Source organism: Macaca thibetana, chromosome 7 (assembly GCF_024542745.1).
Source record: "Macaca thibetana thibetana isolate TM-01 chromosome 7, ASM2454274v1, whole genome shotgun sequence".
Taxonomy (NCBI): domain Eukaryota; kingdom Metazoa; phylum Chordata; class Mammalia; order Primates; family Cercopithecidae; genus Macaca; species Macaca thibetana.
This window is the reverse complement of record NC_065584.1, coordinates 131,183,471-131,198,706: the sequence shown is the minus strand read 5'-3', so window position 1 is coordinate 131,198,706 and position 15,236 is coordinate 131,183,471. Positions and strand designations below refer to the sequence as shown.

General features: G+C 36.1%; 1 pseudogene; it reads right to left on the bottom strand.

The window, feature by feature from the left end:
* Positions 1-1,086: 1,086 nt before the first annotated feature.
* Positions 1,087-2,381, bottom strand: LOC126958679 (cytochrome b5 type B-like; annotated as a pseudogene).
* Between the last annotated feature and the right edge of the window lie 12,855 nt (positions 2,382-15,236).

The window sequence follows — 15,236 nt, the reverse complement described above, 5'->3', positions numbered from 1 at the left end:
CTTGAGTTGAATCTCTCTTTATGTCTGTCTGTCTGTCTCTCTCTCTCTCTCTCTCTCTCTTCTCTGCTTGATATTCAGCTAAACACATATAACCTCTTTAGGTTCTGAGTCATCGAGTAATTAACTGGCATTTAGTACTTTGGTTCTAGACTGAGCAAAAAAAGAAAACAAGAGGCTACAAGCTCTTCTGAATAAATGTTTTGAGAATAACACATCAGATGTTACTAAATTCATTCTTCTCTTGGGATTATATATAGATGTGATAGCTTTGCCTGGGTGGCTGGAAATGAGAGCTCCAGGAATAGGTCAAAGAACATAAACATGAGAGGGAAATGTTTAAATGTAACCTGCCATTGAGGTCAAAAAGGATAAAGTGTTCAGCTTCCTGGCAGTGGACCTGAGGACATAAAGTCTCCCAGTTTTTCAAGCATAGTTCCTTGCTTCTCAGTATCCTCCATTAAGTCTGGGTTCTTGTTGAGTCAGTAAAACCAAAGATTCAGTTAAGATGTTACCTGCTTCATAAGCTTCTTCTATACAATGATTGCTTGTTTATCTTTGGACTTGCCATATCCCCAGTTTGTTCCAGGTACAGAATAATGATTATGCAAACTTTTTTTTTTTAAGTTTACCGCTTTGTTTTTTTATTTTCATGGAAAAACAGAACAAAATCACAAATTGGAGACAGGGAGGTAAAATAGAGATGAAATGGAAGACAGTCTCTTGTCATGAACTCTTACTTTCAAATACCATTTATATGGAAGTTACTTTACTGGTGGGCAAACAGAAAGCCAAGCTGGAGTTCCCACTCTTACTTTTGGAAAATGGAGAATCAATAATTTACTAATCAATAAAAAAAAGCAGGGAAAGTCCCTGGTAAAGCTCTACAGACATAATTATTTGTCTGTGTTTTACCAGTAAAAGATAGCTAGAAGAGAAAAAAACAAAACAAAACAAAACAGATGTCTGGAAACTGGTGCCAAACCAATGTGAAAGCTCTGGTGCTTTCTCTAAACTCCTATCCTGAAGTAATGCTTTTCAATATTTTTCTAAAGAAAGATTACTCTGAAATCACCAACCTTCTGTCACCCCAGTTCATCCCCCTCTTTCCTTGTTTCTTTCCACCTCCAAGAAATAAAGGGAAATGTAGTTTTCTGTCCAGTGCCACTTGGGAAGGGGCCGGACTCGGGGTGTGAAGAGCTACCTTCTACCCTAGCTCGAGAGGGAGGAGATAACTGCACAGTTCTTTATAGTTTTACCACACACATACAAGGAACAAAAATCATCTGGCAGTTTTAAGTATAGGTGCATACCTTTACTTCATAAACTCCTTATAATAACAAAATTAAATCAGATTTTAAAAAAATATATAGATGGGTCCTTCCTATGTAACTCAGAATGGTCTCAAACTTCTGGCTTCAAGAGATCTTTCCAGCTTGGCCTTCCAAAGTGTTAGGATACCAGGCATGAGCCACCGTACCTGGCCCTGAATCAGAATTTTTTAAAAAAAATTTACTTGAAAGAAAAATGGAAAAGGAAAAGGTTCAGCACTAGATTGTTGTCCTGTTAAGAATGTGTAATGTGCATTTAAAGTGTTGGAAAGCAGGCATTTTTACCAAAGAGCAAAGTCATATGAATTACAATTGTGAACAGAAAGTTTTGAAATAAAAGGGTGTACCTATGGAAACCAGTGAAGAAAAGAAACACCAGAAATTGTTTGACACAGAACAGTGAGCCAGGTACTTTGGGAGCAATAATCTGAAAGATGAAGGACAGTGGTCCCAGATCTGAGGTGGTTGTCCAGCCAACTGTCTTGGCTCCAAAGGGGGAAGAATACAACTGGCAGGATTCGAGAAGAGGGCATTGCTGCAGCTCCAGAGCAAGTCTCCAGTTTTCACTCCAAAGTAGGCGTGCTTTCCAGACTTCAACAAGGTCTATCAGGAGGATTTGCTTTCCGATATGTAGGAGTGAGACAGGTAACCTAAGAGGATAGAGCCCATGATAGGGAAAATCCAGTATGACCAGCAACTTTTGCATGTGTCATTTTTTGAAGGATCCCTGCTACAGTTTTCAGGTTTGTGGTCACTCGAATGGACAGCACCAATGTAGTGTACTGCTTTAGCGTTTCTCCCGCATCAGAGGGGTGGCCTGTATCTTCAAAACTTTCAGTTGCAGCTGCACCAGCTTGTTCCAGCAGAACCTTTACTCTGCCAGGGGGCTCCTCGAAGTGGGGGACATTGTAGAGTCACCCATGGGTCACCAGCCAGAGTTCCTTCAAGGAATTTTGCTTCACCACCTCCTCCAACTGGCAATAGGTGGTGGAAGTCCCTACCCACCTGCCCTTTTTCATCACTGCCGCTAGCTTGCGCAGTTGCCATTGGACTGGAAATACTGCCTCTCCACTGCTAACTGGGCTTCCAACACTACCTTCCTTGAGGAGAGCCCGCAGCAAACTTTTCCTAAAGAAAAAGGGTTCTTAAAATAAGATTATTCAAAGGTTTCTTGTAACAAAATGATTAGATAATTATTGTTAGATCCATATTATATATATATGTATGTGTTTTATATATGTACGTTTGTATGTTTTTTATGTATGTATGTATGTATGTATTTTTAACATTTTTACTCAGCTGGATGGGCAACCTTAGTGTCCCTGAATTTCTTAATCTCATTTAGGTCTATCAAAAAATTATTCAAGTGTTTTATCACAAATCATAATTTTGCTTCTTAGATGAAGGTCATGGACATGATGCTAAGCAAAAATCTATTCCAGCCTAGGTTTGGGAGACATTCCTTCCCAATTCCTTTTATTTTAAGTGGACTATAACAAAGTAGAGTAAAATTGCTATAACATTTTAGAATTAAAATGAATTTGAATATGACTTCGTTGGTATGTGGCTCCTCTCCTCTGGTCCCTTTTCTCAAAGATAGCAGGCTATTACCTTAGAGGAGCAGGAGAGAAATGTGGATAAGACCATGTGCATGCAGTATATGGTAGGAAGTCCCCTATAGGCCAGAGAAGCAAGGAGGCAGCAAAGCAGAGGCTCCTGCATCAACAGAATCCTCCTGGAGTCAGTCTATGAAGCAGAGGTCAACACCTGGAAGATTTTTGGAATTGTTGCTTTCTACCTTGAAAGATCTGTCTGGTACTGGACTCAGAATTATTTCTGATAACATTTTAAGCCACATCAGAAAGTTACCACCATTTAATATCAAGTACAGTTGGGTTGGGACAGATTTGGATATTGTAGTTAATTCTCGGGACTCCTGGTCTGTAAAACATGCTCGATGTTTTTAGTCATTTCATTAATTTTGCAGTAATGCTATCCCAGACTTGATGCAATTAATTTTTTAGGCTGACATTTCCACATTATTGGTGGAGTGTGAGCTACTGTATTACTATGAAATTCATTCAATGTGTATTGATTGTTGCCTCTAATATGCCAAACACTGAGCTGGGCGCTGAATAAATAAAAATAAGCAAAAGTCTCTGATTTAAGGACTTTACAGACTCCCTATCCAGGCCACATTCACTGTCACCCTAAATTAGAATAGTCTTCTTGGGGCAATGGCTGAAATGGGCAGGCATTAATCGCTGTACTTCCTTTTCCCCAACAAGTGATTAGTCTCCATCTGGTTATTGATCTGAAATATCCATTAATCAGGCGGGTGCCAGACAGCAAAGATGTTAAATCCTTAGCTTTTGAATCAAAAAGCCACAGCCCAAATGCAATCCATGAAAGATTTTGTGATAAAATAAGTGGTCATATATAACAGTTATTTTTCCCTACCCCATACAATATAAAAAACCTCTTAGAAGCCAAAAAAGAGAGTTAGAGGAGAACGACAGTATTTTGATGCTGAGGAGAGATGGGAGTCTTGAGCTCAATTTTTGGGAATATGAAGTTAGGAGAATAGTTGAAGTCTTCTTATACAATTTGAGAATTTTACTTATACTTCTTTTACAATTGAGAATGTAAAGTTAGAAGTAACTTTTAAACCTATTCCTGTCTTGATATAAATATTTAATGGGCCAATTAAAATATATGGTCTCTGAGGTTGGATTTAAGAGGCAAAAAAGACCCAGTAACATCTTGCCATTAAAAAAAAAAACCCAGCAAACTTCAAAAGAGGATGGACAAAGTTATACCAGGAAAATATAAACCAAATAAAAAAAAAGTGGCAGGTTATTTTAATATGTAAATCTTTTTGTATAAAGGAAAAAGAGTAAGAGAAAAATATAGTTGTTTTCTACTGAAACAAAAAAAATGACAAAAATATGCTTAACAATACAGCCTTAAATTAGAGTAAAGTAGAACTGGTAAAACTGCAGAGAGAATCACATAAATTAACTACATATTTGAAGATGTTAAGAAAGTTATGCAGAAATTAGAGATGAACAATACCATTACTAATAATACATATGTACATATGTATATATGAAATATCTATTTCTAGTCATATTTTAGAAGCAACGAATGAAAGCTTCAATTAATTTCAAACAAAATATATCAAACTATCTTTATTAAACAAGTTTAATAAACTAAAAACTAGTATTTTCAATGGCATAATGATATCTCTTATTTTTAGAAATCAAAATAATACCTCACTCTAACTTATTGTTTTACAAAGGAAAAAACAGATTTTAGAAATACTTAGAATTACGTGAAAATGAAAATATTTAATGCTCACTTTTGTGTAAGAGCTAAAGCAGTATTTAGAAAAATATATTACTTAAAATGTATATATCAAGAAACAAGGTAAGTTAAAAGCAAATAACCTAAGCTTTCAACTTAAAAAGTATAAAAAGAAATACATGAATCCAAAATAATTTGTCTAATAAAGAGGACAATAATAAAAGTTTAGAAAATTTAAAATCTAGTTCCTTAAAACATTAATAATATAGATACATTGTTGGCCAGACTAACAAAATAAAGAATATGGAAATTAACAAAAGAAAAAATTTGAAGAAATTCATAATAGCATAGCAAGTAAAAGATTTATTAACTCTACGTGACAAAATAGAGGAGTAAATTAAATTACTAAAATGTATAAAATAATCAAAAATGGTACAGTGAGGGATAGATAACTTGAATAGACTTCTGGCCGGGCGCGGTGGCTCAAGCCTGTAATCCCAGCACTTTGGGAGGCCGAGGCGGGCGGATCACAAGGTCAGGAGATCGAGACCACAGTGAAACCCCGTCTCTACTAAAAATACAAAAAATTAGCCGGGCGCGGTGGCGGGCGCCTGTAGTCCCAGCTACTCAGGAGGCTGAGGCAGGAGAATGGCGGGAACCCGGGAGGCGGAGCTTGCAGTGAGCCGAGATCGCGCCACTGCACTCCAGCCTGGGCAAGAGCGTGAGACTCCGTCTCAAAAAAAAAAAAAAAAAAAAAAAAAAAAAAAAAAAAAAAAAAACTTGAATAGACTTCTATGGTATTATATACATAAAAACAATTGCCCCCTTCAAAGGTAGGGAAAAGACAGATGATTTTTCAGGTATTTTCTTTAAATTATTTAAAAGAATAATTTCATATGTTTTTGAAAGCAATAGAAAAAGATTGCTTCCTGGGTCATTTTATAATTTATTTAATCTTAGCTCATTAACCATATTACAGTCAAACTATATAAAAAGAAAGTTAATGGACCATTTTATTCATGAACATACATGCAAAAATTCTCATGAAATATTAACTTACCAAATATAGAGTCAATCATGTAGTTTATCTTAGGAATTCAAAGATGGTTCTACATTGGGAAATAAATTATTAAAATTTGCCATTTGAATAAACTTTAAAGAGAACATTTAAATAATTATTTCAATTGATGAAAAATACTTTATAAGGCTTAATACTTATTAATGATTAAAAACTCTTAATCTTTGAATAAAAGCAAATTTTCTTAAATATATGTTTATATATCAAATACCTGAAGTAACCTCTGATGGCTTATTTTAAAAATCAGGAATACTACACCGTACACATTTTTGCCTTACTCTTGAATAAAGACTGGTGGTGTTGCCCAATGCTATAAGGAAATAAAAATTTTAAACTGTCATTTTTGTCAGGTGATATGATTATCTAAAAACCAAACAGATTAACAACAAAACTACTAGAAAACTGGGGGAAGTTTAGAACTTTGCTGGATACAAAATCAACATCAAAATACTAATCTTTTTCACACTAATATAAACTGGGAATCGTAATTAAAGATAGACTTTACATGAGAGAAAAATACAAATATCTAGATAACTTATTCTAGAATGCATAATACTTCTGTGAAGAAAGCACTGAAGCTACAGTGAAAGACACAGGACATCTAAATAAGGAGATTAATCGTCCTCATTCTTAGATAGGAAATTCTAATATAATATATCAGTTCTTTCCAGATTAATGCAAAAATCTAATGCAGTTGTAGTCAAAATTTTTATTGCATTTATCTTTAAGAAAAATTTTCTTTTAAATTTTTTTATTTTTAATTTTTGCGAGTACATAGTTGGTGTACATATTTATGGGGTACATAGAGATATTTTGATACAGGCATGCAATATGAAATTTGCACATCATGGAGAATGGGATATCCATCCCCCCAAGCATTTATCCTTTGAATTACAAACAATTCAATTATACTCTTTAAGTTATTTTAGAATGTACAATTAAGTTATTATTGACTATAGTCACCCTGTTGTGCGCTCAAATAGTAGATCTCATTCATTATGTCTATATATATATATTTTTTGTACCCATGAACCGTCCCAACTTCTCCCCAAGCCCTGCAAACCTCCCCAGCCTCTGGTAACCATCCTTCTACTCTCTATATCCATGAGTTCAATTGTCTTGATTTTTATATCCCATAAATATGTGAGAACATGTGATGTGTGTCTTTCTGTGCTGGGTTTATTTTACTAACGTAATGATCTCCATTTCCATCCATATTGTTGCATATGACAGAATCTCATTCTTTTTAATGACTGAATAGTACTCCATTGTGTATAAGCACATTTTCTTTATCCATTCATCTGTTGACAGACACGTAAGTTGCTTCCAAATTTTAGCTGTTGTAAATGATGCACATATATATTCAACTACTTTTGTATTTGCTAATGGTGAAATATTAGAGACAATCTGGTTACCAAGATAGTTAAATTACTGTGGATGTACACCATAGAGTTCTAGCCAGCAATCAGAAGAAATGAGAGAGGTACACAGCACAAAAAGAATGGATCTTAACAGAGCTGAGTAAAGAATGTAAGAAGCAAGATGAGATAGATAACATAATATCTTCTTATTTTATACAAATTTTTACAAGAACACATACATGCAAGTAATGACTATTCACTTGACATATACTAGGATATTTATGGGGTGGAAGAATGAGAATGAAAAATGGGGAAAACAATGAAGAAATTATTTAGAAAAAATGTTTTAAACAGCCTTGGGGAAACAAATAAGATTGCAATATAGCCATAATTTAATCTTCTGCATCTGAAGTCCAATAAAGAAAATTAAATCATCTGACAGCAATCGAATTGTCTTTTCTTTGCAGATATTCTGTTTTTACTTCATGGCTACTTTAAAGAATTGTCTCTGGTTTTCTGCAATTTTACTCTAGTATTTCTACATGTGGATTTTTTGTTACTTACTTTGGTCGAGACTTTTTTGAGCTTCCAGAATCTAAGAATTAGTGCCTTTTCAATTATCAGCCATATCCCCTCACATATTATTTTTTGTCCATTTTCTCTATTACAGTATTTTGGACTGAATACTTTGGAATTTCTCAGACTTCCTTGATTCTTGTCTCTTTTTTTGTGTTTTCCACCTTTTCATATCTCCAGGTTGCAATCTAATTTATTCAGCTCTATATTCCAGTTTATAAATTGTCTTTTCAAATGTGTTCAATCTGGTGCTTATCCCAATTGTTACATTACTATTTTCTTTTGCTGTAGATTCCTTTTTCACTTTAGTTTTGTCAACTTTGATAGTACCTTGTGCTTTAATATTCCTGTAATTCCTTTGTCTTATTAAAAATGTTAAAATTCTTTATATTGTGAATCTGATTAATGTAATATTATATCTTCAGTATTGGTGATCTGCTTCTCTGTTCTTTCTGATGAATCATGCTCTTGGTTCTTTTTTCATCCTATGTCTAGAGTTTTGATTTTGAATTCATACTTTTGAAACTTTATTATAATTACTTGTGGCCTGAGAGATTTGTTTGCTTCTTCAAAGAACCTAGAATAAATCACAACCTGGAATCATTTTAAACTAAATACCTAGCTTGGGGTTCATTGTGATACATAGGTTATATGACTTCATTCTGTAATAATTCATTCTTTGCCTTCTGTCCCTGCGAATAGCCATTAAAATTAACACCACCAGCCACCAGATATGATAGATGCTAGTGTCTTGCGTTCATGCTTCCTCACAATTGTAGATGAATTTTTCTGAATTGCCACCAAGTCAAACACATTGTAATACACACAAACGCATGCAGGCACACCCACACACTTACTTATTTTATATATAATATAATATATATTATAAAATATAAAATCTATTTTATATAAATTATATATATAACGTGTATATATATATATATAGAGAGAGAGAGAGAGAGAGTGAGAGACAGACAGACAGACTGACTAGGTCTGGCTCTGATGCCTAGGCTGGAGTACAGTGGTGCAATCTCGGCCCACTATAACCTCTGCCCCCCAGGCTCCAAGCCATCCCCCTACCCCCGCCTCTGGAATATGTTCATTTTATTCAGGATTACTTTAGGGGATTTTCTCTGAATATCTAGTGAGCCTTGTTGCTGGAAGCAAAACATTTCTTTTAGGTATTCTCAAGAATCAAGGGATCTCCTTTGAGGAAGTACGACCTCTACTTTTTCAGCACTAGAATCACTACTATTACATAATAGTAATCAAAATCTTGATGGTATACGTGTATTGATGAATGAATAACTGCATGAATAAAGGACAACTATTGTCATGTGGGACCTATACAAGTTTTGATGTAGGATACTTGAGAAAATATTCATGAAAGATCTTAAGGTTCATAATAAGCTTTATATGTTGCTTTCATGAAGAACTTGACTGATACACTCTTTACACTTACAAGTTTTTTCTGCTCTAGTTTTCAGGAATAGAGAACCATATCTAGAACTATAACTCTATCATACTAGAAAAAACTACTTATTAGTGTTGATTTGTGAAAAGATGAAAGCACTTACAATTTAGCAATGAGTAATGACTTGTAAACCTTAAAATTCTATATTATGTATAGTATATAGAACAGTAGCCATATTAATGGCAAGTAAATTAATTTTTAAAATCTGATATTCCATAAACAGCTGAGTATTTACAATATGAATATACTATATTCTTTTCATTAAATATTTCTGATGAAAATGGCTTTCCCCACAATCTAATTTTTTAGTTTATAGCTAGAAATAGGAGTAGTACCTTATTTTTACATTTTATTATAACTGTTGCTTCTTTATTTTAGCTGGGCATGCAACCTTGCATTTTCTATAATAGAGCTTCAAAGTGTTTAAAATCAAACTGAGGTTCTGGCTAGCCAGGTAAATATTCACGGACAACAGCCCGTGCGTCTAAATATAAGTCTTGTCAAAACTTTGAATTACCTAGCCATACCCCACACCCTATCTTGAGAAGGTCTGAGAGAGCTGGAAAGTCTTCGAAGAGTAATTTTGTTGGTATGTGTAAATCACAATCTCTCCTCATTTCCAGAATGTTCCATGACTGCACTACAGGGTCTATGTAAATTCTTCTGTGGAGACTATCCATGATTTCCTTCATTTTTAGATAAAGTAAATGAGACTTAGTATCGGGACCCAGGTCAGTCACAGCTGCAGCCATGGGGAACTCTTTACAGTCTCCCAAATAGCCATGAAGTCTTTAGTCAGTGTGGAAGGTATGAACACGTCATGACAGTCACTTCTCAAGCAGAGGGCAGATCTAACACCCTGGGGATGGCCAATGTCTTTTGGTGGGATGATGCACAGACAAGTGTGGAGACAACAGTTGGACTCAAAACACACTCACTGTCCTAGTCTGGATCAGAATTAGACCCTGCCATTATTATTATTTTCTCTCTCTGCAGAAAGTTGAATAAATAACAGTGAACTACCAAATTGTGTTATACAGAAGTAAAAACATAAAATAGCTTTGGGTTAGGGTCCTTGAATAAGAAAACATGAACTCAGTAAAGATGACAACATAGATTAAAAATACACAGGAAAGGAGAGGACAGCCTTTGGTGACCATTACTTATTTGAGGCTATACTTTATATTCTGTAAATACTGAAACACTGTTATTGCAGAATGTCATGTAGAACATGAGTATGAATCATAAAATTATGCCTTATTTTAAAGTATGTAAAAGTGATTTTTTACATGCCTACCTCATCATTTTTTCTCAGTATGTCATTTTATATTTACATTAATAATAGAAAACACCAAATTTTAGAAAATGATTATTAAATAATGAGGCATGTACTTACTGAAACAGTATATCATTATTTAATGATAATTTTGAAGGATACGTAGCAACACAGATAAATGTTCTTGATAAAATGTGAAATGAAAACAATAACATATTTGCATTGTAATTACTGGGATGGAAAGCATAAAGAAAAATACTAAAAAGAAGCATAGAGAAATAAAAGTTGATGTGCTATTTGATGGGAGATGGCATATTTCTTTATTTCCATTTTAATTTTATAGTCTTATTTTTACAATCAACATTCAAAAATGAATCCTTATTTAAAATGCAGTGAGGAATACAGAACTTGATATAGAATGTCTGAAATAGTTATAATATTTTTAATCAGATGAGAAGGATTTACCTTCACTTTTAATTCAGTTCACTTCCACCTGAAAATAAATCTGCCTACATATTTGCAACAAAATAAAGTCACTAGGGTAGTAGGAAAACTGTAAGTTTCTGGGTGGCAGTGGGTCCCTGAGAGAAGTATTTTAGACAGAGGCCTTACGCTGTTTTTGTTAAAATGTGAAATGTAACATTTTATATATTTCAAACATTTCAGTGGAAATCTATGGACTTACAATTAAAATGCTGATGTAAATTGTGAAGCATTGAAAAAAATTGATGATACCTAAGCTGGAGGTGGAAGAAGGAATATTCCCTTCCGTCTGTGAACTGGTGATCACCAGGCATTAAATTTTTCTAAAATGAGGGTAGGACTTTAAATCTCTGCTTCACAATGATTGCCACAGACATGCTAATTGTCCTAGCTCCCAGAGGCCCCTTTATTCTGGCAGCTCTTTTATTCCAGTTGCCACATGTACACTAGAGAGGTGTCTGATGATGTTGCAAACTTGGTGCAGCTGCTCCTTGGAGGCCTTGTCACTTTCCTGTAGGACACTTGCTAGAGAGGTTCTTTGGGGATGATGCAGGATCAAAATTAATGAAGTAATCACACATGGTGGTGGGGGATGAAGTGTCAGTGAATAGTGAGGCATGGGGCAATCATAGGATATTGCTCTACATGCATGCTTTACAAACAATGGTGATGACAAAGACTGGGTTAAGATAACTGCATGTAACTACCACGGAGAGCTCATAACATGAAAATGTTAAACTGAGGCCTTGCACTCTGAGCTAAAGTCATGGGTGCAGAATCAGAATGACTCTGGACTATTGCTAAAGAATCCCTTATCTTCTGTAGCTGCAAAGCAGATGTAGTGGAAGATCAGATACAGAACTTGATTGTACAAGTTATAGTATTGTACAATCACTTAAATCTCATCCTTTCCAGGCCTCTTATTCTAAAGTAAAATGAACAGGAACTGGAGAGATTCTGAGACATGGAATGGGCAAAATTTGGGCACACTCAAATATGGCTTGGAGAAAGAGTTATAGCCTATATTGTGGCCACATTGCCAAAAATCTAGGCCCCTCCTCAGACAAGGAGCTCTAGGTCTTCAAACTGAATGAGGGGCTATGAATTACCATTACCACTATGGATGAGTCAGGTTTCTTCCTATGTGACCTAGAATGTATTTGTTTATATATGTCTAGACGGCCCCTCTATTTCATTCCTAGTGTTCCCACCTTTGATTCCTTATCAACACAGAAGCCTGGGAATCAAAACGCTCCAAGTTCCATTCTGTTAATCTTAAATTGAAAATTGCTGCAAAATCTTTCTCAGCTATGAAAACAGCCCCTCTCCCACCTAAATGAGGAAACCAAACTTTCTTTGCCTAGAACTTTTCCAAGAACTTCAAATGGAGATCTGGCATTATAAAGAGATGCAGATTATCTTCAGGACCCAAGCTCACCATCCACGATTTCCTCCAGACCAATTACTACAGTTATTTTCCATCAGAGCCCCAGGGAAGCACAATGTCCATTCAAGGAGGAGATAACATAGACACCTAAATAGTGCGGAATCTTGCTGATTTGTATCTGCAACAGTCAAGGAAGCTTGTATGGAAATGGTTGTAAGGGCGTTCGATGAAAAATGACAAAATGGAAAGTCGGGTCCTGCCTATGTTATTGGATGAATATAGTCATCTGTAATTTGTGATTATGATGTTGGCTCATGTGTATGACTGTGTGCCTGGTCTTAAAGATGTCACTGTAGGGAACGGAGGTGGTGGGACTTCCCAAGCATAATCTAGAGGCAGGATTTTGAAAATTCAAGGACATAGAAATGTTGGCATGAACACACTATGTGTAACATGCTCAGCCATCCTTTAACCTTAGGGAAACCTAATGAACACGCCTTTCATGGCAAAAACAAAAACAAAAACAAAACAATAAAATGTTCTTTGGAGTCTGTCCTCTGAAGACTAAAAATGATCATAGATGATACCAGCATGTAGTTGGGCTCCCCAGTTATAGTAGAAATAAATGGAGCGCAGAATAGTAGACACAGGTGGTAGCACTTCAGCACAAGTGGTCCCAATTTCCATGGGTGATTAACAGAATGGAACTTGGAGCGTTTTGATTCCCAGGCTTCTGTGTTGATAAGGAATCAAAGGTGGGAACACTAGGAATGAAATGGAGGGACAGTCTAGACATATATAAACAAATACATTCTAGGTCACATAGGAAGAAACCTGACACATCCATAGTGGTAATGGTAATTCATAGCCCCTTATTCAGTTTGAAGACCCAGAGCTCCTTGTCTGAGGTGGGGCCTAGATTTTTGGCAATGTGGCCACAATATAGGCTATAACTCTTTCTCCAAGCCTTTAAGATGTGTGGCCCTTTTCCAGGGTGTGTGCAGTGGAAAAGGAGATTTTTTTTTTTTTTAAGGTTTTCCGTAGGTTATTAGTGACACTGAGGAAAAGCTAATTCTTAACCTCACCACTTCCATCTCTACCATGATGGCCACTGGTCAAAATGTGGCTTACTAATATTAGATGATGGGAAGAGTTTTGACCAGAGTCCATCTCTGTGTGGGTCCAATTGGGACCACACATATCTGTGATTATTTCCCCAGTCCTGGCATATATAGTGAAACCATCTCTCTCCGTGTCTCCCTAACTATCTACCTACCTAGCAGCTGGCAGAGTCCAAGCATTGGTACACTGATCCATGAAATGAGGGTTATTACATAGCAAAAGCTCCATTTACATTCTTGGTGTCGACCTTTTGCCATGACAGCAAAATCAGAAGCAATAGCACTTCTTGAAGGAAGTAAGGAATTAATTGCCACTGTCAAAGATTTGAAACTTGCAGAAGTGCTTATTCCTACCACACCATTATTTAAACTGCCTGTTTGAACAAGCAGATGTTGAATTTATCTTGGAGAATTACTGTGGTTTGTCTAAAACATAATGAGATGATTTGTTTCAGTTCTTCCAGAAGCTAATACAAGGAGTTGAAGGCAGGAGTTTGTAGGAGAGGTGATCTCAGGAAGCACAGTGTGGGATTGGGGAAGATAAGTAACTGTACCGTTGTACTGTGCATTAGTGGAGTGATGACTACTGTGTGAAACTGGAGCTTAATCCTTCTAGGGACCTTTGAGGAACCGTGCAAATTATTACTTGGAATTGTCTATCAAGAGATTGGGAAGTTGCAGTATTTATCACCAATTCCTCTCTCATTAGTAGAGAACTGCCTTTGGTAATAAGCCTGGCGTTTTGAGGCTGATCTCTGAGGCTCAGAGGGATCAAGTAGCTTAACTAAAGTCAAATAGTTGAAAAGTGGCAGAATGGAGGCTTGAACCGTGTTTTCTGTCTCTAGAATGAATATTTTTTTTTCCCCTCATGCTGCTATCCCTAGGCAAATGCCTAAGAGTTGACAAAAATGGCTGTTGATAGAAAAAATTAAGATACTCCTCATCAGATGATGGTATAGAGGTGGGAAGTTTAGAGGCACTTTAAGGCAACAGTGCATGTGTGTGTGCCCACAGGTGCATGTGTATGTGCCCGCATGTGTGTGTGTGTGGGGGGGGTGGGGGGTGGCATGAATCTGTGGTGCATAGTCAAGCCAAACAAGTTATCTGGGCACAGGCTGAATCCAGGCATGAGAGGGTCTCCCTCTTGACCTGTGCTTTCCTCACTCCTTCCATAGGGCCTGCTGGCATTGTGGGCAGAATGGACACCAGGCAGATTTCCAGCCCCTTCACCTATGTTTCCAGAAGTCTTGGGGGTACTCTTCTAAAGAACAGGAAGAAGGAATAAGAGACACTGATTTAGGGCAATCAAAGCCAGAATTCCACAAGGAGTCACTGGCATCCTGCAAATTCACCTCACCCCAGGCCATCCTAGATGAATGAAAGAGGAATATGTTATAGCTCTCAAAATGTGCAGGACAAACACACACACACACACACACCCCACCCCTCAGGTGTTCTGAACACATTGATTACCCCGTGTTGTGACCCCTTTCTATATTCTCCTTGTTGCATGTATAACTAGAGAGGCCTGAGCTATATTCACAGGGGTCCCAGGGCCAACTTCTATCTATACCTATATGAAATGTATACATTTTTCAAGATTAAACTGGTGGTGGTTTTCATATAATTGTTGCACATTTAGGACAAAACTAATGAAAGTGACAAATTGCTTTTCAATACAGACCATGCATGTTATAATTAGCAAAAATTATCTAACAATAATAAAATTGCCCTTGTTATTTTTAATAACTAATACTCTTAGTTTCTAGCTTCTTTTTATTTTATATCTTTCAGGGCCTTCATAAATATTTTAAGATAAGTTGAAAGTTTTATCAGAGGGCTGCAT